Below are 21,274 nucleotides of genomic sequence, written 5' to 3'. Positions count from 1 at the left end.
GCGGCGAATAAGGGTCACCTTGTTGTGTTCGTCGTTACACGTTTGTCCGAGTCCGAAGCTCGTCGGCTCTTTCTCTCCGAATTCAGCGCTCTTGTCGATTCTGCAGACGTCCGTGCCTCGCTGTCGTCGCGTCGTCTCTTTTGTCGGTGTTTAGCTCATCAGTGCTCCGTCGGTGGCGAGCTCATCATCTCGTCCTTGATGGCGTTCGCCGTAGCTTAGGCCCACATGCCTAGGCCTAGCGTCGGGATGCGTCGCAACTTCTTCAGGAGTGCCGACGTGGCGTCCCGAGGAGATTCGAACGTGCCGGTCTGCCGCAGAAGGGGGATCCTCTCTGGGGTGCCTGGTCCTGCCGTGAGAAGCTGCAGCCCGTCCAGGAGCCTCGCCAGAACTTGCCGAGGTCGACGGCCACACCTTGGACGGCCAGCGTCGCGGACTCAACCAGACCCCCAAGTCTCCCGTCGCCAGAACATAGCTGGAGATGCGACCTTCCTGACCCGGTGCCACGTTGAAACTCCACGGACAGCGCCGTTCATCCCTCGACTATGCCTCGGTTCGTGCGCCTCGCGCGCTCGCACCGTTCGGAACCCCGTGTTTCTCGTGCTCCTTTTCTTTTTCGCGCCACCGGCGGCCTCTTACATATGACACATGCGTGCACGCTGCCGTGCAGCCACCGCCGCTCAAACCGGCCCAGCGCCAGCTCCACAAAGTTTTGTTTTCTGCCGTTATCGGGAAGCAGGCGATTGCCTGCATGGGCAGTTTCATTGGCCGGCCTGGGACAGCACCGCTGCTTCCCTCTGTGCCGTAGCCGCAGAGTGCAAGGTCAACACGTGACTAAAAAGTAGAGGAAGCATAAAGGAGAAAGAAGGGCTCACAGCTATTTTCTATGCATGGCTACGGTAGCGTGGCTGAGACTTCGGCACAAACACGCATTTTCCGGCGCAACGCAGAATCGGCAACCTTGCCATTTGAGAGAGAGTGAAATTTCCGCCGCATTTTTTTCTTTTTTTTTGTTTAGTGCGCGCGCAGCACTGCCAGGTCTCTCCTAAGGTTTTACTCTATGGCGGTGCCGGAGCAATGCTGGTCGGAGGCGCCGCCGCATGAGTTATTTCGAATTAACGAGATTCAACTGTAAATTGAATGCAAACGTTCTAGCCGCATTCCTCGACTGTCACATACGCGTGGTGGCTCGGTGCACATGTTTTGCGTATGTGCGGGCCTTGAAAATTCTTGCTTTGGTTATAGTGCGGTGCTGCTTATAGTGCAGATATTCGTGATTCCGGCGACTTGCATTATAAGCAGTGTACACTGTATATGCTGAAGTAAGCATTTGCCTCAGTACTGGTGCAATGATCACTGCAGAATTTACCAGTGCGGGGACGCAATATTTTCGCTTAGTTTACTTCAGAGCAGCAGATTGTGTTTGTTGGATGCCGGATGCCCCCAAACGGGTGTTGTTTCATAGTAAAATCCCTGTGACACGGGCACTTTCGATCGCAGTGCAAAATCTGAGACGGATCGAGGTTCAGTACCCATGTAACGGAGGCACAACTTTGGCTATAACTCAAGCGTTTTATAAATGAGAGCTTCCGTTTCAACCTTTCAAACTCTTCATAGGAGAACACCAGCTTAGTAATCCAATCAATATTTATCAAATATTGGCATTCTGAAACTATAATTTAGAAATCCAAACAATCGATCAGTTCAATAGACTATCTAACGTGTTAATTTAGTTCTGTCATATTTCTGCAGATGCCTCGAGCAGTAAATAAAAATAAGGTTTTGTTAATTTTTTTTTTCATTGGCACAGTACATACAGAGTTTTCTCGCCTGTTTCAGTTGTCTATGAATACATGGTTGAGGCAATCAACCGAGATGAGAAGTCTGCACAGAAACGGCCTCGCGCATGGGCAGTCTCGATGCATCAGCGGTGCATAGATTTAACACACCGGCGTGTACTCCTGCTTAATGTCGCCATCACAGTTTTTCCTCTAAATCTCGACATTGTGCAGAATAATGTTCCACGTTGCCCAACAGCACACAGTGTTCAGCAAACGGTGCTTAAGAGAAGCCGCTGGCTAGTTTGCCGATGGAGCAATGGTGCTTTCATTTTCGCATCCAAGGTCAGGGATGTTCGAAGCACGCAGTGTGCCATCTGATGTCAGTTGCAGAAACCAGTTGCTGCAAAGCACCTATACTTGTTTCTCAGGTGACCGCCTTTCACTGGCTAACAAATGTTGAACGTGTTCTCTCAGCACAGGACGCACCTGCACGTATTGAAAGTTTCTCGAATGTTGTTGATGGTTCTATTTGTCTGTTGTCACTGAAAGTTGGGTAACCTGATTGTATGCGCGGCGCGAAATGCATAGTACTTTATGGAAGACACACGGGCACCCAGCAATACTCTGGAAACTTCGATGACTCGTATAAAAGCCGACGCGCTTGAGCCGCAGATCAGATTTTCAACAATCGCCAACTGTGTGCCACCATCGTTGTGCTTTGAGTGTAGTCTACTTTTCTGGGCACAGGTTCCCCAATAAAGAGTTTCATCATTCACAGTTTTGCTACTGCGTTCTTGACTGTCACTACCACGTGACGGTCAAGAACAGTTTTACCGTATGAAAGGTGTGTGATATGGTGAAACACATTTGCGAGAATGTGTATAGCCACTTGGCTCAATGAAAGGTGAGGTGAAAAGTGTGCTTTATGAAAACTAGCACCCCTCCATTTTGCTTTTGGGGAAGGTGGAACCGTTCCCAAGCATGAGGATCGAACATTACTCTATTTGAGGACGAACGCAGTGGACATCGCTGTTTTTTCCCATATGAAGCAAGGGTCACTATTCCTTAGAGTTACCAAGTTTCCTGGATTCATCTACAAAGTTTCATGTAAAGATTATATATTTGCTTATACTGGGAAAATAGGGAATCTAAACAGTTTACTTAGGCAGCACAGGAACATTGTCAACAAGGCAGGTATTCTAGAATTTGCCACTGGTGAACACGCATAAAACACCAAACATAGGAATTACTTGGACAGTTTTAATATTTCTTGTGGTGGAAAAAGATGCTAAAGCATCAAAGGAAACGGATAGGAAGGAACAGCACTTACAACTCTTTCTTATGCAGTGGTTTCCTTCAGTGCTTTCACATCCTGTTCTACTACAAGAAATTACGAACCAACAAGTCCAACTACTAGTCATGTCAAAGTTGTAGCAGTGGAGCGAAATCAGACTTCTAATCTACCATTTAGAATTCTTGAATATTCAGGCAAGTGCCTATGCCTTTACCAGAATCAAAAAGGATAATCATATCTATGCAAAATACCTCTGACCAAGACTCAAGCCTTTATAAAAGTGGTTTCCTTTACTGCCCAATCGATGTGAACAATGCGTCTGTATGAAAACCAAAACACCTACCTCTGTAACAATTTTTGAAACTATTTTTAGTGATAACTGACTTCTTGAAAAGCCACATTCTAAGCTTGACTGTGTTCTATGATGAAAGCTGTTGATTCTCTATTTCTTTGCTATTATTGACTCACCTAGTTAGCTCACTTGGTATAAAAACACAGGAAAACGGTGGTGGTGACGAGTTAGGTTTGTGTGGCACCTCCTCGCAATCACTGTAGGTACTGCTTGTGACACAGGATAGCCCAAGGTGCGATAGCGCACTTTGGAAAGCCCAGCCAGTCAAGGCTGGACTACCTTTGCTCGAACAGGAAGAAACACTGGAAGCCGGTGGCCTCAGTTTCTTTAGGGCCATGGCCATGTCCAGGAACCTTTGTCACCACAGACTGCATAGACAAGAATAAATTTTGCTAAGTTGGCAGTGCTTTTCCTAAAAGAAACACACTATATAGGCTTCATCCATAGCACTGCGACACTTTCAAGTTGATGTTAACTTTACTTTTCAATGCATAACATGACACTTATGACTCAGCTGTGGCAGCTGCAAATACAGCTTCCAGCCTGCCCAACATGCACCTTGCAAAAAATGACAGGACACTCATGCGCCTGCTCATATGCTATATTTTCACCAGCCTGCTGTTGGAATCGCAATGACTGCTATAAGATACCACTGTTCTTTTCAGCTGATGAAATGTGTGGCGCATTGCTACATATCACAACAGCCAAAACAGACACTGCTCTCCTTGCATAATCTTCTGAAATCAATGCTACTGCGATGGCTAGCTGGCAAAAAGTAATATGGGCAGGCACGCGAGCATTAAAGAGACGATGTGGAATGCCATATCTCCACAGACAGCGCTTGCTTTTTCATGATACAGTTATCACACAGATGAAGTGGATAATCCATGGTAAGTCAGAAAGTATAAAGTACAAGCACTTTGAACTCTCTTATGTGCTAACCACTCTGTGGGCTCACTCACACACCCATGAAATTATGAGATGCAATATATCAGGAAACTGGTCTGGACAAGTGCTGCACGCTTCCCACGCCACTCCATTTGTGAGGGCCTTCTCCACTAAACATTAAGTGACAAGGATAAAAAAATTTATATTTGAACATGCTAATCAATAAGTTGCTCATTTGCATGCAATCAACAAGCTTCTTGAGCGCCTAGGACGCCTCATGCAAATCTACAGTAGCATATGACTGGTGGGTTTAGCTAGCAGCAAAGAACATGCTTTATATCACAGTATTTTGGTGGACCAGCCACTTGATAATTCACTGTGCTTAGAGCCCTCACCTTCAGTTTTTCAGCTTTTAAACCCTTTCCTGGGTGTTCAAGAGTACTTCATGTTGGGCAGGTTAATTTCTTTTCATTATAACTATAATAAGGCGCCAAAAACACACAACAGCACACAAAAGACAATAGGACGGAGCACTATGTCAGCTGGTGTTGAGAAAGGGATTGCAAATATTGTTTATGCCCTTTTAAACTGAATTTTCTTTATAATCTGAAGGAGAGCCATGGCTCGTACCTTACATTTTTCGACGTGATAATTGCACAAAAAATCACGTCGTGTGTTGATTCTACGGCTGTAGTTTTCTGGTTGAACTGACTACACTTTCTAGTAAATCATGAACAAAAACAGCTGACATGATCTTACTACAGTTGCTAGACAGGCTGCTGGAACTCCGAGACGTGGTATCAGAGCAGTCTAACCAGTCACAAGCAATAAAAGCATGCACGAGAAACCAACAGATCAAAACAGTAATGAGATGCCATGGCATGTTGAAACTTGCTGAATTTTTTTACAGAGGAACTACAGCACTACCGCTTGAGCCAGAAGCTATTCAGGGCCGTTATCTTGCAGAACACATCTGCAAATGCCTCATTTTGTGTACCAGCTTGCGTGCCTCTTTCAAGCTATGAAAGGCAAATTTATTTCTCCCTGTTTAGCATTTTCGTCTACAAGATCACAACAGAATACCATTAATATATTAGCTCAGACAGACTCATGTGTTAGCCATGTCGCATACTGCCACAGCTGCACTCTGTCAGATGTGTTGAAATATTGAAGAGGTGCTTGCCTGCCGGCCCTCGAAAGTCACGAACAGTGATTACTTACACAGCTAAGTAGACGGCCTTGATTGAAAGCCATAAAGAGAAAATTCCTCACTCGAGGCAACACTTGCGTTACCTATGGCAGACAGTAGATCACTCCTGAGCTCCACCAGGACAACAGGAACTAGTGTTTCAGCACAACAAAATGATGTATTAGTAATGTCAACTTAGTTTCTTCCTACTAAATACTAAGACAATCTGACTTTCATGCACATAAAGTCCCAGCTTTAGAAATTCAACTGAACTATAAGTAAATGAGAGTCCAGGTTGATTATATTTGCTTTCTCTGGTAGATGATGCAACATTTACAGCTAAGTAACTCATTGACACGAACGCCTTGCCTGCCCAAATATAATTTTAAAAACACCTTGCTGCAACGCAGGCAGTTTTCCCAAAGAACACAGTAGAGCTTTTTTTTTTCCGTTGCTACAATAAACAGCACGCCAGCAAGAAAGTAAGTATAACGCCTATTGAGCTACTGCTATTAGAACGTTGGTATTTAGAGGCATCTACGACAAATGACCGCATACAACAATGTGCTCGAGCCGGCCAGTGAGCGCCAAGAAGAAATGTGCGCAACCAAATGCACTTTCATCATAAGTCGTTAACACAAGCTTGAAAACTTCACGTAGGTAATTCCAATCGCGATCGAGCCCTATCCGAATGAAGCTCGATCATATTCGAGTGCTGGTACGCAGGCCCTTCACACATCGCGACTGCACACGAACTGGATACAGCTCGAGCTTAATGATTGCGATCGCAGGCTGACGTCTGCAATATTAATTTTACTGCAAAATTGCTAAGTGCTTCGCACTTAATTAACGACACCTGGTACGCTAGAGCTAAGTCAACTCGGTTTGTTAAACCGTGTGGCCGCGCTCATAGCAATCCAAAGTTCACGTGCGACACCAGTATTAAACCGTTTGTAACGCGCCCCCACATAAAAAGACGCTGTTTAGAGGCCTTCTGGAAGATTATTTCAGTTCGCCACGCCGGCTTATAAGACATCCCTTTTACACTGCACTATGCAGACTAAACAAATAAAATGACAACGGACTTACCTCCTCAGAAAGTTACGAGCGCGTGTAGAACACCAACATTTGTTGATTCTAGAGTTAACTGTACATGGCTATAGTTGAGTGCAGTGTCAGGCGCATCCAAGCGGCGTACGTGTACCCGAACACGGGACAACTTCGATGCCGCATTGTGCAGAGCATCGTAGACGAAGTCAAATACATTAAGCACAAATATCCCCACACTACGACAACACGCAGCGACGATAATTTCCCATACACAAGCGCACACCGCACGGCCACAGAACACGCCGGGAGTCGAGCCTCGGCCGAGCTCATCGTTACTAGACGTTGGGTCGAGCTGCGTACCCATCCAACGCTTCTGTTCTTCGCTGACGATGCATCAATCTCTGTTTTGAGGGGCCTTGTTCCGCTCTTAAAACACAAATCACGACATATTTACGCCATACTAAAAGTATTTACGGCAACAAAACGAAAAAAAGCAGGCAGGAGAGAGACAGCTTCGTAAACTTTTGCTTACAGCCTCCGTGATCGGCTTAGCGCGCGGTGCTCCCTGGCGGCCCGCTATTGAATCATAAATAACTGACTGACTTATTCTACTAAAATACGTTTATTTACAAATTTGTCCCGTATTTGCTAGAATTTCCGCAAAAATAATAGATGGTGTTAAAATCCACGCTCCAGTAGATGCGCCCTCTAAATTAAATTTGCGAATCTTAGAGGCAATGTTTTTGCTGTTGCATGCAGCGGAAGTGGTTGCGAAAGTACAATTGTCGTATGTTTATTCCCCCGAGAATACTAATCATGGAACACAAGGTATTGCAGCTTCGGCGAAAAATGAAAAAAAAAAAAAGCCGGCAGATCCCACGCCCTTTGCGAATCAATGTTTTGAGAAGCAGTGTGCGGGGAGCCTACCTAGTTAACGAAACGACCATGAGAGCACCAAGACGTAGGCGGCTGTTTCATGTCCTACATGACACGCATGTCATGAGTCCTCAGGAGTCCCTTTAGTTACGCCTAAGAGGCCTTAAGGCGAAAGCCTTAGTCATGCTCATGACTATATGACTTCTATCATCAACCTTTAGCCTTTTCCTTCACTTAGTACCACATCCGAACTCATATTCCATTGGTTTTTGAGTGTTAACTTTTTTTGCTGAGGCATTGTCATTTTTGCTGAGTCACGCTCATGACTATGACTTCTACTATCATCCTTTAGTGTTTCCTTCACTTAGTACCCACGTCCGAACCCACTTCAGTGGTTTTTGAGTGTTGTCTTTTTTCGCTAAGTCATTGTCATTATTGCTGAGTCACGCTCATGACTGTGACTTCTACCATCATCCTTTAGTGTTTCCTTCACTTAGTACGCACGTCCGAACCCATTTCAGTGATTTTTGAGTGTTATTATATTTTCGCAAGGTCATTGTCCTCACCTACATGACACACATATCATGACATTTATGTAATGACTTATCATTTATGTTCGTCATGCACTCTTGTCATACCAGGCCAATTTTGGTGCCTACCAAGTTAACGAAAGACCATGAGAGCACCAAGACATAGGCGGCTAGATAGATATATAGATAGATAGATACTGTCAAAGTGGCAAATGTTCGCCAAGGAATGCTTCGCATTTAATAACTTCGATTGTTGAGTGAGTATGCGTACGCCTGCTCGGCACTGAGCGTTTGCCTCAATAAACATACTACAGTGTGCAATATTCTAGTACACTTTAACAGTACTGATGGTGTGGCCTCTTCTGTGCAGTCACATTCGAGCAATATGCTTTACTGGGCTAGTTCCACCATAATAATTTACAATTTTACACCATGTGCACATGGTGTAAATTATTAGTGCAAAGTAATCGCAAAAAAAGAGGGACGATAGGGAGGAGCGATACAATTTCAACCGAAGCTTTATTATAAAAGCCGGTACATATATATACCAGCTTCGTATACACGCACAATACGAGTTGCGAGAATGCGAGTCAACTCGCATACTGCGTCCCTAGGTGCCGTGGTGTGCATGTGTATGTTTATATGTACCGTCTTTTCTAATAAAGCTTAATTTGAGAGTGAAGCGCTTTGCCCTTTCGCCCTTATTTCTTCCTAATTTTATTGCGCTAATTTCTATCATGTCACCTTCGCGTAATTAGCACACATATTGGTACGTGTTCGCGAAGTTAACAAGTTTACTCTGCTGTCATCTGGCGCGGTATGTGCATGCTCGCCAGTCTTGTTTCAAGATTATACGCCACGCTTACCATTTCTTGTTGCCATAAGCATCGACGAGATATGAAGAGTGTGAATAATGTGTATTCGAGGTTTGTGACGTGACATATTTTGGAATGTTAAGGTGATTGAAACGAATTGCACAGTTCAGTAAAGCGTTTCAACGCTTCGGTCATTTGTCATGTCATTTGGCCATTTAGTACTATAGTGGCTCTACATGCAGGCAGCCGATTTCTTCCATACCATTCATTAAGTGACAATGGTAAGGCAAATGCGGTCATTATCACATTTACTCCGTTTAAATACCAATTTATGCAGTGCACAATTTTCTCCGTAGAGCATTGATGTCATCCAGTGAACAAGCTGCTAAGCGGGGCATTACCTTTACATTGGCATGTATGTATGCCACCCCTCGTCCTTTGCCTAAACGTTATCAATTTGAAATCGCCCAGCGTTAACATTAATAGTGCCAAAACATTCCAAAACACATACATTTGCCCATATGAGCAGTGTTACATTGCCTGTATGCGCTGCCACCTGCGACAGGGAACGTTGTATATAGAGTATATTATACGCGATATAGCTGTTACTGCATGCAGCTTTCTGTCGAAGGCTCTAGTTTTGCACACTCGATGTTCATCATGCGTACAGTTTGCAGGTTCAAGAAAGCATTTTCGTTAGATGAAACACCGCATACAAGCGCTCATATAGACATGTTCATTTCCTCTCTAAAACGGCGATACCCGCATTCTGATGCCAAGCAACATGAGCGATACCAATATATTCATTTACGCAAGCTGCATATGCTGTATCGAAGCAGCCACCGCTTGCTGCCTGTTCTATATAGGAGGAGAACAGACCATCTCAAAACCTGAATAATGCGTCAATATAATCAATATAATTGTATATCTACAAGTCAACCCATCTTTACGTTACCACATTTTATTCCGGGAAGCGCCAGTGTTCGAGTGCGACCGCCAAGCTTTGCAGGAATGGTCACGCAATGTTTGCATTGCACCAAATTGTCGCTTCCCATTTCATGCGATTGTACGAAGTGAAGAGTAGTTCATTTGAAGTCGCTATATGTTTCTTTCTCTTTAGTGTTCCTCTAATATGGGCGCAAAGATGGTCGCATGAAACTAAATGAAGTGACACTCAACTGCAAACCTTCGAATGTTGAGGCCAGGCCAGGTATGGGGCATCTGTGTACAAAAGGTATGTTTGTTATATTTTACTAGCATTTGTGCTTTTATGCATATTACCATGTATATATATATAGTAAACGGTATATTTCTGTATAATAAACAGACACTGTATAGTGACATATATAATCTGGATTACCAAATATCGAATATATAAAATTTGAAGGGCGTGTTCCTGCCAATGAAATGTGGCTGTCTTCCTTTCCTTCAGAGAGACGAGCACTTATTAAAGACAGATTTTTGCTGGAAATATATGATCTTGATCTCAAGCATGCTACTTTGAGTCAGATGGGTGCTTGGTGCATAGCAGATTAGGACATCACACGAATTCTGCTGATTTTGCCTCAAGCAGAGAAAGAAAATGATGGGTTCTGTGAAAGTGCCTGCTCTTTTTTATTGTTACCCTGTGGTTTTCTGTATAGTAAACAGCCGCTGTATTGTAATGTGTACAATCTGTCCTATACTGAATATTAAATATATCAAAATTTATGTCTGTGTTCCTGCCAATGAAATGTCCCTGGTATTCTTTCCCTTAGAGAGAGAGAAGCACATATTAAATATAGATTTGTGCTGGAAATGTATGATCTCATGCATGCTTCTTTGAGTCAGATGAGTAAAGGAGGTCAACAGATACTAGAACAGGTGAAAGAGAACGTACAAGCTAAGCATAGCAACACTATGCAGGAAAACTTGGGGCTTCAATGAAGCAAGCTTAAGATCCCAATGGGCCATGAAAATCCGGTGGACATCCGAATCATATCTGGACGTCCACGTCCAGAGTCGATTATCCCCAGGATTACCCAGGGACGTTGTGTTACGGTTATTTTGAACGTCCATTTTGTTTTTAATCTCGAAAGTCCTAAGGACATCTGCACTGGATTTTATGCGGGCGTCATGCTTCATACGACAGAGGGACATCCATGGGACATCATCTATTTGATGATTTCTCAACAGTTTCTGCACTGCGTATGGTACAAGCAACATCTGCATTGGACATCGCATTGAATTGAATTTTATTCTCCTTGAACAAATGCACACATGTATTTGTTCTAGTCTCGACATGAATTCACATAATTTTTCGTGGCAAAATTGCACGCTTCCACAAGAAAAACAAAATAACAATGCCCACAGTTCAAGTGCCCCGAATTTGCAACCTCCTCACTGCAGAAGTTTCAATGACTGTGTTCCTGTGGATGTCCGATGGATGTACAGAAAAGGCCCAAGTGCACGGTTTTGCATGTACCTATAATGTCCGAATGTACGGTTCTGGCAGCCACTGGATGTTCGGCAAACTGCCAATTTTCTTGCGCATAAACATCCTATGGACGTCCGTAGTAAATCCAGTGGATTTCTGTGGATCTCTGACGGACATCCATATGTCCAATACTGGCGGACCAGTGGATGTCCACCTGACTTTCATTGCCCATTGGGATATTGCTGTCGGAGGAGCTCAGGTACAACACAAGTGCAAGAGAGAGCACAGATACAAGAACAAGCTCGTCGCGTCTTTCTGTGTCCTTTATCTTGTATTTGTATTGTACCCAAGTGCCATGGAAAGTCACCAATCAGTCCAATCAGTCATAATTTAGAGGAGGCCAACATTAGAGGCAACAGCAAAGCCTAAATATTTTTAGAAAACTTTGGTACTACAGAGATCCAGGGGAGCATGAGAAATCATCTCCATTTTTGTACAAACTACACTTCAGGAGAATGGGAATTTTGGAAGTTGGTAACAGTTTATTAGGCAATTTTAGTTGAGCACTGCTTACAGCCAGCTCTGCTTGGATTTTGTGCACTGAGACATTACAGGAAACTGCATAAATTTTGAATATGATAAGAGCATCTTGCCAAGACACGATGAATGTGCGCTATAAGCTCGGCTGCAAAATGATCGAGAAGCCAAGTAAATCAAGAAAGCAAGAGAAATTGACGAAATGTCACAATGTCATACTCTCCCGTCACACAATTCTGCATAACAATTTCGCTACACATACACCTCCTGGGAAATAAAACCGAAGCTGGTTTGCAACTGTTATCGTAAGTTATTTAAGTGCTTAGAAGTTTGCTACTAGTTTTGGGGGTACCTTCATTTATACTGAAAGATGAAATGTTGTAAATGTCAAGTCAGTGCTGCTTTAAAACCATGATTGTTTCATTGTGTATGACTGCAGGCAGTACTGTTACTGAGATACTATGATTTTCGTGACCATAACATGTGGTGCAGCAAACAGAATTTGCGGTGTTAATTGTTCTTAGTAGTGAGGTTACGGGAATTTTCTTTTTTTTGCCCGCTGTTGGGGGGCCGTACATGTTGCTGCATTGTAGTAAAGCACACCGAGGTAATTTTAACTGCAAGGATGACTACTCTTGCATTATTGGAGAGGTCACACAGATGGCACACAAACAGGGTGTTAGTGCCAGCAAGCCATCCATGTCGAACTAAAAACTTGCTGTTTTGGAGGTGCTGACAGGTATAGTCGGTAATTTCATTGATACTGTGTTTTTCATTGTGCCTCTATATGTTTTTCCATATTTTCTTTACTTCTTGTGATTGTTTTTCATCTGGTGTCTCTTAAGCTATACATCATTAACCAACGTAAGCCCCTTCACATGCCACAATAAACCTCAGTTGGAAGTTAGTATTCGTGTCTGTCGTCCTGTCCACTACTTTGCGCTTCACATCCTGCAACTACAATGGGTTACCAACAAGCCAAATCTGCCACACTTTTAATATACTTTAAAGTTTGATAAAAACCCAGAATGCCACGTATCCGTTTGCATGCCTGATACTCTGTCTCTCTTGCTATCAATGTGCCATAGTGTTCCTCACTCTGCAGTTTACCATTATGAAGCACGTCATAATCATCATTGTCACCATCATCATCATCAGCCTATATTTATGTCCACTGCAGGACGAAGGCCTCTCCCTGCGACCTCCAATTACCCCTGTCTTGCGCTAGCGTATTCCAAATTGCGCCTGCAAATTTCCTAACTTCATCATCCCACCTGGTTTTCTGCCATCCTCGACTGCACTTCCCTTCTCTTGGTATCCATTCTGTAACCCTAATGGTCCACCACTTATCCATTCTACGTATTACATGGCCTGCCCAGCTTCATTTCTTCCGCTTAATGTCAACTAGAATATAGGCTATCCCCGTTTGTTCTCTGATCCACACTGCTCTGTTCCTTTCTCTTAACGTTAGTCCTAAGATGTTTCGTTCCATCGCTCTTTGTGCGGTCCTTAACTTTTTCTCGAGCTTCTTTGTTTACCTCCAAGTTTCTGCCCCATATGTTAGAATTCTACCGGTGCACTTTTCTTTTCAACGACAGTGGTAGGCGCCCAGTCCGGATGTGGCAATGCCTGCCGTATGCACTCCAACCCAATTTATAATTTTCCTGTAAACTTTTTTTCTCATGATCAGGGTCCCCTGTGAGTAACTGACCTTGATAAACGTACTCCTTTACAGACTCTAGAGGCTGACTGGCGATCCTGAATTCTTGTTCCCTTGCCAGGCTACTGAACATTATCTTTGTCTTCTGCATATTCATTTTCAACCCCATTCTTACACTTTCTCGATTAAGGTCCTCAATCATTTGTTGTAATTCGTCTCCATTGTTGCTGAATAGGGCAACGTCATCTACAAACCGAAGGTTGATGAGATAGTCGTCATTGACCATCACTCCTAGGCCTTCCCAGTCTAAGAGCTTGAATACTTCTTCTAAGCATGCAGTGAATAGCATTGGAGAGATTGTGTCTCCTTGCCTGACCGCTTTTTGACAGCTATCATTCTACTTTTCTTCTGGAGAACCAAAGTTGCTGTGCAATCGATGTAGATATTTGCCAAGACATTCATGTATGCCTCCTGTACTCCTTGATTACGCAATGCCTCTATGACTGCTAGTATCTCTACTGAATCAAATGCCTTTTCATGATCTATGAAAGCCATATAGAGAGGTTGATTGTACTCCGCATATTTCTCGATTACCTGATTGATGACATGGATATGATCCATCGTAGAATATCGCTTCCTGAAGCCAGCCTGTTATCTTGGTTAGCTGAAGTGAAGTGTTGCCCTGATTGTATTGGAAACTATTTTAGTGAATATTTTATACAATACTGAAAGCAAGCTAATGGGTCTGTGATTCTTCAATTCTTTAATGTCTCCCTTCTTATGGATTAGTATAATGTTGGCGTTCTTCCAGCTCTCTGGTACACTTGAAGTTGTGAGGCATTGCATATAAAGGGCCGCAAGCTTTTCAAGCATGATATCTCCTCCATCTTTGATTAAATCTACAGTTATTCCGTCTTCTCCAGCAGCTTTTCCCCTGGTAATGTCTTTCAAGGCGCTTCAAACTTCATCGCTAGTTATAAAAGGAGCCTCTGTATCCGGTTGATCACTATTTCGAATGAAAGTAGCTTGGCTGTTTTGGGCACTGTACAGGTCAGTATAGAATTCTTCCGCTGCTTTTACTATGTCACCGAAATTGCTGATGATATTACCATGCTTATCTTTCAGTGCAAACATCTTGCGTTGTCCTATGCCAAGCTTTCTTACTAATTTCATGCTGCGTCCATATTTTACGGCTTTCTCAATCTTTCCCACGTTATAATTTCGAATATCCCTTACTTTCTTCTTGTTGACCAGTTTTGACAGTTCAGCGAATTCTATCTGATCTCTTGAGTTGGACACTCTTGAGTTGGACACCGTTGCCAAAAAGCAGGCTCAGCAACCTGCTTTTTCCCCACTTTTGCATTGAAGTTGCCCATGACTACAGTATTCTGAGTTTGCACCTTTCTCATTGCTAATTCAACATCTTCATAAAACTGTTCTTTTTCTTCATCATCGTGACTGGAGTTTGGGGCGTAGGCGTGTACAACCTTCATTTTGTACCTCCTATTCAGCGTTATTACGACGACTGCTACCCTCTCATTAATGCTGTAGAATTCATCAATATTGCCTGCTATGTTGTTATGCACTACAAATCCTACCCCGGGTTCTCTCTTATCTGGAAGACCTCTGTAGCAGACGACTTGGCCATTAGTCCGCACTGTGTACGCCGCACCAGTTCTTCTCACCTTACTAAGGCCAATAATATCCCAGGCAATGCCTGATAATTCTTCAAATAGTCCTGCTAAGCTAGCCTCACTTGAGAGGGTGCGCGTCTTGAACCGTCGCCAGTTTCAGTTTTCATTGGCGGCCTGTCCGGACCCAGAGATTCTTGGCACTCTCTGCCTTGTCGCAGGACTGACTGCTGCCTTGGCCAGGTGCTCCGCAGCCGCAGGTGACTGAGGGCCATGGGTTAATTGTCGGAGTCATGAAGGAGGTAGTGGTGGAATACTGAACCAGGGAGGCCAATTCCTGTTCTGGTGACGGAGTGACTTTGATGAAGCTTAGTGGGCCTTCCTAGTTTGGTTGCACCTGAACTAGTATAGCACCACTAGCTCTCGGCAATATGTCTTTTTTGCCGGTGTCAGGCACCACTCCATGCCTGAAAATGTAGTGGACTGGAGCAGTGGCGTAGCCAGAAATTTTGTTCAGGGGGGGGGGGGGGGTGGCTCAGGTTGCAGCGCGGCCTCCTGCTTATAGAAGTTGTCGAGTGATCAAATACGTGAATAATAACTGCATTGCCAATGCCATTGTATATTAGATGCTGCAAACGAATTATTGAACGCTACGCACTGTCAAGTAAAATATGTATTTTTTCATAAAAGAGTATATTCGGATGTCCTAAAAATTTTGGCAGAAATAACTGATATCAATGCGGCCGCGTTTATTTTTTTTGTCTATTTAATAAGGAAAGAAAATATCACACAGACAGAACTATATCAGTTCGAAACCAGCAAAGCAGTGTATACAGCTGATATGAAGAACGTAAAGGCCATGAAATGAATAAGTTGAGGACAAATATTTTGATGAATCTTAGTCATTCAAGAACCTTGTTTACATTTTTGAACATATGCAACAGCCAGGAAAAAAACCTCAATGACGCTGTCCGTCGTTACAATAGATTGCGCAGGAGCAGCTGTTACCGGTCGTGTATTGTAATTACACCGAGATTATACTCGCAACAGTGAGTACAAATAAAAAGTAGGAGAGAGAGAAGACATAAGGGAAGGGCAGGGAGGTTAACTATGCTGAGCCCGGTAGGCTACCCTGCACGCGGGAAGGGGGAGAAGGGATTGAAAGAGAAGGAAGAGAGAAGTTTACAGTTCACACGTTGCACATTTAAAGTTAAGCGTTCATCGCTGAGTTTCGTCACAGGCGGTCATACAGGCTTGCGCACTTCAAAAAACACAGCAGCGCCTTTGTAGCCCTGCACACAGCAGACGCACGAGGCCACGCGCCCAAGATCGCTTCCTCCGTAAAAGGCCTGTCGTCTAAGTGCCCCAAAGCCGTCCGAAGGGCAATCCTCTCATCTTCCTATCTGTGGAAGTCACATAAAAGTAGGAGTTCTGCAAAATATACATTAGAAATGCGAAGATAGAATGGAATATACAAATGCGAAGATAAAACTCGCTAAAGGGCAAAAACGAGTCGCTGGAAACAAAGTTCACTGCTTGTATACACAACACTTCGCAACAAGATATTTAAATATACGTCTAAGTCTCCAATTAATCTACGTATTTAAGTGACAAGACAAATAAACACGTGGCGGAGTCAGAGATAGTAAACTTTGCGTACAGAAAGACAGATGATATATGCTATATATATCTATATAGAACAAAACTATGATCGCAGAAACCGTGTTATGTATTCGGGCCATGCGGCGGTCGCGACAGCGCCATGTGGGTAGAATAGTAGAGGAATAATGCAGAAATCAGTACGAAAATGTGTAATTTAACTGCATGCACAGCAGCAACAAATATTCTGCACCCAAAATTAAACTGGGTATTGCTTCGGTTCAAAAAAGAAGTAAAAGCAGGTAGCTAAAAAAGGAAAGAAAAAGCCAAACTAAAGCCACAGATGATGCGGCAAGTTATACTACCCAATATCCGAGTGTGTTTTTGGCAAACGCCGCGTGGGCCGGGCTTTCAATGAGCAAGGTCGGTCAAAATTGGTTATTGATGTCCTCGTAATTATCGTATTCGCATGATAATTTTGATCATGATGCTAACTGCTAGAATAAACGGCTAAAATGTCTGCGGTTTTAAAAGCTAACGAACACCCATACGTTCTCATAATTACGAGATTATGGACCTGAAGGAACAGAGCTTTTTACTTGCATTGATTTTTGCTGCTTCGCTATCTAAAGGACAAACTTCTCTCGGCGGGGAAGTTGAGCGAAGCGGTCAATGACTTCGGACACGTTGATGCCGATGTCTCTGTGGGTGTATAGAAGCACCAGTCTAACCATGCGTTTCACAGACATTGTAGAGCGCAAGTAGTTTTTTAGTAAACTCTTGTTAAAAAATATTCTCTCTGCGCTGGCAGTAGTCACTGGAAGGGTGACTAGAATCTGGAACAGTTTGTACACATTTACATAGAACCTGCAGTCGCAAAGGGAGAGGGCATCTATTCCGGTGCTAAACCTAAACACACTCCTTCGATGTTGTTTTCATCCTTGTTTAGGTACCTTGCACAAACAGTAGGCTGTTCGATTCCGGCGATGTCCGTCATTTCGTCATGAGTATGGAGAAGCAGCCTGCTTTTGCAACTAGGCTTTCTTTGATAATTTCGCCACAAATTTCGATAATTTGGTTTTGTGCATCTGGGCTTAAATACGAGGCATTACTGGGGCAACTTTCCAAATGGTTCTTCAGATATGTATCTCCACATTTAGCTCGTATGCGAAGAAGCGCTCTGAAAATACTTGTATTTTCAGCGGGGCCTATGCTTAAATCCATAGGAACACTGTCCCTGTGGCCAACGAGAGCCAGACCTCGTAGCCCGCAAAAATAATTTCCTCAATAATAGGCCATTTCCTTTCACCTGTTTTCTCAAATTTTATTTTGCCGGCCCTGGTCCAGCTGATCGATCACATTGGGCACGCGTCCTGAAAATGTTTGGAGAAAATTATCAGCTGCTAGCTCACAGTCACGGTAATATTTAGTATTTTCGTGCGTGTGGAAGATTGCGAGCGCGTGCTTTCATTTCTGGAACGGCTTGGACACGAGGGCTCCAGTGCACGCATGTTGGTCCAAGTTTATAACAGCATTAACCCCATAAAGTTCCAAAATTGAAAATATTTTAAAGCACGCCTTTGGAAATGTCAGTGCACCTTTCGCGTCAAAAGTTTTTGAGAACGTTACACCCATACAGTTTCGGAATTGAAATCCATGCGCTCCGTAGATTCCGCGGCCGCTGCGAGATGCCGCAACGCGCCCGCACGCTATCGAAAAGCCCTTGAAAGTTCGTGCTCGGATGGGGCTCCTTGTGTTACGTGACCCCAGGTGCCACGAAATCCACCCCAGGTGCCATGAATCCAGCCCGAGTTCGCAATGTTCGTGCCGAAATGTCTTTCGAGCGTGAAAAAGACATTGTAGACAGAATGCAGAATGATTGAACATAGCTCGCCTACACGAACATGTCGCAGCCTATGACACTAGGACACCTGAACAATGGAACATTCCGCACTCAAGAACGAATTATGGTCAACAAATGCTTCGACATACACTTCCGACTTTACTCAATAACCTCGCCTTACGAGAAATAGACCTTCTGTCTTTATGCAGCCTGCACAAATACTTTCAGTCAAACTAATCCTTGTTATTTAATGAGTTTGTTCATATGCAATACTGTATGACTTTTCCCCCCTTTATTTGCTTTAGTTTATACTGCCCTGAATATAGTGCTATGTTAGGTTTTTTTTCTCCCTATATTTCTTCCTGTTTGTGTATAATAAGACTTTCTTTATGTAATCTATAATGCTCATGTATAAATTGAATATTCCCTTGTTAATGCAGACTACTTGTTTTTCTAATTGTTAAAGTGTATTACTACCTGTCTCGTATACACATTTTTTTTTTGTAAATTGACACCTTCCCATCTGTTTACTCACATGTGAGCGCCCGACGCCCTCTGTTGCCTTTGATGGGTTTCTGGGCTGGCCAAGTTGCCAGCGTGCAACTTTTTATCCAGAACCCCACCATGTAATTCTTTTCATGGGAAATAAATTATTATTATTATTATTATTATTATATTATTATTATTATTATTATTATTATTATTATTCCCGGCGTCGGTGGTAGTTTTGGTCGGCGGTGCATGCCGGCACGAAAAAATTTCGGGGGGGGGGGGGGGGGCTGAAGCCCCATCAGCACCCGCCCCCTGGCTACGCGCCAGGGGGGGGGGGGGGCACAGGCCTACGATGCTCGACAACCAAGTCTGAGCTACTTCTCTACAGACCGGTCCGCAAAGGTCCTAAACCCAGTGGTTGGAAGCCCCTGGATGCAAAAAATGTGCATGAAACAGCTCAATATTTTTAACAGCAGATAACCATTCCAGAAGCTTACGCTTTCATTCACTCCCACAATGCAAAAATGTGGAATAAAAACATGTAAGCGTTAATTACACAACATACGCGCATTGTAAAAAAATTATTAGCTAAGATGGAACAAATATAAAAATCAGGTACTGATCTGCACAGACAGCAGCAGCATTATATACATCTTATATATGCAGCAAAAATGATTTCTCAAATTGAAATGCCTCAATGATGTTTCGACAAAATGTTGCGGGCCAATTATCAACACTTGCCAACAACTTCCTCAATGATGTTTCAACAATACCACAGTATACTTTCATTGTCATTTGTTGACGCTGACCAATGACATTTCAATTACATTTCAACTGATGTTTTTGTAAGGGTTAACACGCCTTCAGGATCGGCTCAAGTCGTAACGGAAGAGGTTATAAATTTTCTTCGCCTGAGTACCGAAATAATTATTCTTCGTGCCGTCGCCGTCGTACTATCATCGTCAGCATCGTCTTGCTTTTGTCGCGACGCACACGATCGCGACAAAAAAGTTCAGCTGCCTAGGAACGTGTTGCGGGAGCGCCAACAATGCTGGATGGCTAGTCAGCTACCGGAAAAAATGCTTCCCATAGCGTCAATTTCCGCTGTGCGTGGCACTGGCGTTATATTTTGCCTTTGTCATGTATAATTTGATTTGTTTATATCTGATATGTATAAATATATAAATATATATTTCGATACTTTCATACATTTACATTTATATGTCTTCGACATTTGTAATTATCGGTCTGAGCTACTTCTCTACAGACCGGTCCGCAAAGGTCCTAAACCCAGGGGTTGGAAGCCCCTGGATGAAGTCGACATAGAACTACACACCAAAAGTGGGGCGAGCATTCCTATAGTCGACACCCTAAAGGTGCTGGGAATGTTCATCGAGTCTACCGGAGGTAACATCACGACGCTCAGAAAAATCACGACCAAGATGGAGTGCATGATTGGATTAATCAATAGAATCTCCAACAAGAGAAGCGGTCTAAAGGAGGACAATCTCCTCGGCTATTCCACGCATTCCTAATGAGTCACATAATTTACGTGGCTGCAATGCACAAGTGGTACGCTTCTGAAAGGCACAAGCTGGACACGCTCATCCGTAAAAGTATCAAAAAAGTGATAGGAATAACAATAAATGCCAGCACGGACCACCTTCTTCAACTAGGTGTACATAATAAACTCAACGAAATCATCGAAGCTCAAGAAACGGCTCAAGTATCACGACCACGGTGGAAGAATATTTAGGTGTTGACATTGCGCGCGAGCGAGCGTCCAGATAATGTTCGGCCGCGCGCGGCGCACCGAGTAGCTCTGCTGCGAGCAGATAGATGGCACCGCGGCCAGCGGTCCCAGCTTAGCGGCGCCGCCGGCTTGGCATTCCTCTGCCTCCGCTCAATTTTCGTTCATAGTGACGCCAGTAAAACTGAAAGCATGAAGGAAATTCGTTATTTCGGATTAAGGTTATAAGTGTACCAGGCTGAATGCTTTGCTAACATGAACGTATAATGTGCAGGGCGTGAATGACGTGAACACGGATTGACTGGGCAGCACTCAACGCCCACTCACATTCCGCTCACGCGCACAATTTGTTGCGGCCGATCTAGTCATGCATACAAGCATAAAAAAATGAAAGCGTAAGCCCGCGTGCTACCCCTCGATCAGAAGAAAATAGTGACTGCACCGGAAAATTCAAACTCAGAAAACCGTTCAAGCATCGTCACGCGAAATCAGTGTGGGCGCGATATAATTTAAGAAATGAAACGACGCAAGCTTGCGATATGCAACGCACTAGAGCAAAGTGGGTGTTCATGGC

The 21,274-nt window shown here is 43.6% G+C and overlaps 1 long non-coding RNA gene across 1 annotated transcript; it reads right to left on the bottom strand.

Moving 5' to 3' along the window:
* Positions 1–262: 262 nt before the first annotated feature.
* Positions 263–7,062, bottom strand: LOC119437710 (uncharacterized). Its single transcript, XR_007465250.1, has 4 exons — positions 6,591–7,062; positions 5,595–5,653; positions 3,541–4,736; positions 263–831 (listed from the first exon to the last, which is right to left on the bottom strand). It is a non-coding gene; the product is annotated as an uncharacterized LOC119437710 (long non-coding RNA).
* Between the last annotated feature and the right edge of the window lie 14,212 nt (positions 7,063–21,274).

This window comes from Dermacentor silvarum, chromosome 1 (assembly GCF_013339745.2).
Source record: "Dermacentor silvarum isolate Dsil-2018 chromosome 1, BIME_Dsil_1.4, whole genome shotgun sequence".
NCBI lineage: Eukaryota > Metazoa > Arthropoda > Arachnida > Ixodida > Ixodidae > Dermacentor > Dermacentor silvarum.
The sequence above is the reverse complement of the archived record's forward strand: the minus strand, read 5'-3'. Positions and strand labels throughout refer to the sequence as shown.